This window comes from Prunus avium, chromosome 1 (genome assembly GCF_965620075.1).
Source record: "Prunus avium chromosome 1, drPruAviu1.hap1.1, whole genome shotgun sequence".
Lineage (NCBI taxonomy): Eukaryota > Viridiplantae > Streptophyta > Magnoliopsida > Rosales > Rosaceae > Prunus > Prunus avium.
In genome coordinates, this window is record NC_142284.1 from 24,846,176 (window position 1) to 24,850,145 (window position 3,970).

Below are 3,970 nucleotides of genomic sequence, written 5' to 3' on the forward strand. Positions count from 1 at the left end.
GGACAACTTGTATTGGGCTCACCCATTTACTGTCAGAAATAGGGTAAATAATACCAACATCTAAAAGCTTCATTACCTCTTTCCTTACCACCTCCTTCATGTTTGGATTGAGACGTCTTTGGGCATCCCTCTTAGGCACTGCATTGTCCTCCAATAGTATCCTATGCATGCACGATGTTGGGCTTATGCCTTTGATATCTGCAATGCTCCATCCAATCGCAGTTTTGTGCTCTTTTAGAACCCTCAAAAGCTTCTTCTCATCATTTGGTTCGAGGTGTGAGGCAATGATAACAGGTAGAGTCTCACTCTCACCTAAATAAGCATATTTAAGGTGTGTTGGCAATTGCTTTAATTCCAACTCCGGTGCCTGCACAATAGAAGGTAAAACCTTATTAGTAGGTGCGGGTAAAGATTCAAATTGGTTTGCATACCTCTTTCCCACTTCTATGTAGCTATCCATGCTGCAAACAAGCTCAAGAAGTAAAGGAGAGATCACAGCCTCTAATCTGTCCACTTCTTCTTTCCTTATGCTTTGTGTGATGCATGCTTCAATAGGCTCCAAATAACTCATTGGCAGTGCTTCTTTCACCATATTATCAATTGCATCAAGCTGGAAAACTTCATGCTCATCACTTGGAAACTTGGAGGCTTCAAACACTTTGAATGCTATTGTCTCATCAAACACGTTCATAGTCAATGTACCCTTCTTCACATCAATAATTGCACCGGCAGTTGCCATGAATGGACGACCAAGAATGAGTGGTAACTGATTGTCATGAATTGGTGCTTCTTCCATTTCCAACACCAAGAAATCAGCTGGCAAAATCAGCTCTTCTACTTTCACCAAAACATCTTCTAGAATGCCCCTAGGGTACCTGATAGTTCTATCTGCCAATTGAATGCTCACAGATGTGGCTTGCAACTCACCAAGGTTAAGTTTCTCATAAACATGATATGGCATAAGGTTAATGGATGCACCAAGATCAAGCAAAGCTTTTTGAAACTTAAAATCACCAACTATACAAGGTATAGAAAATGAACCTGGATCCTTTAGCTTTGGAGGTAGCTTTCTTTGTAAGACTGCACTAACCTCTTCACTTAATGCAACCTGTTCATGCTCTTTGAATCTCCTCTTGTTAGTGCATAGATCCTTCAAAAATTTTGCATATTTTGGAATCTGAGCAATGGCATTGAGCAATGGGATGTTGATTTGCACTTTCTTGAATATTTCCATTATCTCATCCAAGCCTTGATCTTTCTTTGACTTTGATAACCTGCTGGGAAAGGGTGCAATAGGCCTAAAAGCATTAGATGAAATTGGAACTTGATTAGCATTAGATGATACCTTAGGGCCTGTGCTCTTTCCAAGAGAATTGAGGGGCTGTTTGGTGGAACCTGTGGGCTGCCCTTGTGGTGGCTGAATGATCTCCACGTTTTCTCCATCTTCTTGCTCTTCATTGGCATCTCCAACCTTATTATCAACTTGTTTACCACTTCTCAAGATGTGCACTGCTTTAACTTGCTCATGATGCCTTGGATTCACCTCCGTTTGGCTTGGAAAAGTTCCGGATGCTCTATTGCTCATGGAGGATGCAATCTGCCCAACTTGCACTTCTAGTTTGTTCACTGCATTTTGAAGATTCTGATTGGTTTGCATCTGTTGCCCCATGAACTTCTTGAACATGTCTTGCAATTCTCCCATTTGATCACCCCTTTGCTCTTGTACTTGTTGGGGAGCTTGCTGGAATTGCCTTTGTTGTATTTGAAATCCTGGGGGAGGTCCTTGAGATTGTTGCACATTTGAATTATTGCTCCACCTGAAATTAGGATGATTTCTCCACCCCGGATTGTATGTGTTTGAGTAAGGATCATTCTGAGGATTCCTTCCTTGAAGGGCATTTGCTTGCTCTAGCATGTGCTTTGCAAAAGATTGGTCTTGAACTTCCTCTTTGCTTCCTAGAGGGCCAGTCACTGCCTGTTGAAGCAAAGAACACATAACATCAAGTTTTGCATTAATCTCATTATTAGTACTTACCTCAGAGACCACAGCTTTCATAGGAGCTCCTCTTCCTTTATTGTAGCTCCATTGTTGAGAGTTGGTACTCAAAGATTCAAAGAGAGTAAAAGCCTCATCTGCTGTTTTGTTCATCAGTCCTTCTCCACTTGTTGCATCTACCATCATCCTTTCGGAATCAAGCAAACCTTCATAGAAAGATTGCATTTGCATCCAACTCTCTATATTGTGGTGTGGGCAAGAACTCATCATCTCCTTGTACCTCTCCCAGCATTCATGAAAAGCTTCTCCTTCTCTTTGTGTGAAACCAAGAATTTCCTTTCTAATCTTGTTAGTCTTTTGAGCTGGAAAGAATTTCTGCAAAAACTTATTAGAAAGCTCATCCCAAGTACGAATTGAAGCATTAGGCAAAGAGTATAACCATGACTTAGCCTTATCTTTTAAACTGAATGGGAATAGCCTCATCTTAATCTGCTCATCATCAAGTCCTTGAATTTTGATTGTAGCACATATTTCAAAGAATTGCTTAACATGCATGTAAGGATCCTCAGTGGTATTACCATAATAAGTTGGAAGAAGATGAATCATACCACTTCTAAGCTCAAACCTGTCAATTGTGAGTTGAGGATAGACGATGCACGAAGGTTGATCGGTGACTTTGGGGATGGAAAATTCACGCAGGGGTTTCCTAGGTTGGACAACAAGCGCACCACCTCCTTCATCATTATTGTTGTTGTTTGGAATCTCTGCCATCTTGCTTGAACCTTCAGATTCGTAGCTCTCAGATTCAGCACTTAAAGAACTATAATTCCTCCTCAAACCAACACGTACAGCAAAAGTTCCTGGTGAAATTGGCTCAGAATCAGATTCGGACATATATGCACACACAAGAAACCAATTAGTGCCTTCAAATGGAGATAACAACTAAAAAGAAAAACAGAATACAGAAATAAAAACCAACGAAAACAAAAACAAAAACACTCAAAGTAATCTAACTATAGCACCATCGTTACCGGTTCCCCGGCAACGGCGCCAAAAACTTGTTGAGCCTATTCCTAACAACTAAAATGAGTTATTAAAAATAGAAACTTCAATTCTCGCAAGTGCACGAACCATTTATAGTATAGCTTATGAAATACGAGGTCGATCCCACGGAGAATGGTAACTTGGTTGCAAGTTAAACTACTTAGAATGATGGAAAAACTGAAAACAAAGAAACAAACTAACTAACAATTGGCAAGGTCTAGGACAGAATCCTAGCACCACACACGCACTCGAATGGGGGGTTTTTGTTGTTTAAATGAAAACAAGAGAATGAAATGGAAGTGCTGGAAGTAAACAATGGCAGCAATGAACAAGTTGTGAAACAATGATTGAGAAGTGTTAGAGCCTTGGAATCTACCACTAGTCTTCCTATCCAAGTTATGAATGCATAGAAATTGACTCAAGCTTCATTAACAATAGATTATCGCATACAAGCCTATGGTATCTAGGTGCAGGATGCATGATTCTCCTAAGGCATGTAATTGTGCATGGTATCTACACAACACGTGATCTCTAATATGCAACCTAAGCATGGTATCTACTTAGAATAAAGCATATAAGAGTCATTAAGTTCCTTGAGAATATGATAATCACACAAGCCCTAGAACATGGTATCTGTCCTAGTCAACCTATGGTTATTAACCCCTTGAATGATTCTTAGGCCATTCATGTGTTGCTTGTGAAAGGAGAGTAGAATTGGTGAATCTAAACCCCTTCCCAACCTGTGCTAGATGCATAAAATCCTAGTTAGCTACTCCAAGAAAACATACATCAAGCACATAATAAGCTGGAGATTAACAACTTGATAATGAAAGCAAGGAAATCAATTAACTATGAAATCATCCATAACATTGAATATTCATGACTAGGGCTTCATCCTAAGCCCTAACAAAATGGATTAGTTAAACATAA

General features: G+C 39.8%; 1 non-coding gene across 1 annotated transcript; it reads left to right on the forward strand.

Annotated features, from left to right (window-relative positions):
• The first annotated feature begins 2,237 nt into the window (after positions 1–2,237).
• Positions 2,238–2,344, forward strand: LOC148297641 (small nucleolar RNA R71). The gene has a single exon (XR_015833276.1). It is a non-coding gene; the product is annotated as a small nucleolar RNA R71 (small nucleolar RNA).
• Positions 2,345–3,970: the final 1,626 nt, after the last annotated feature.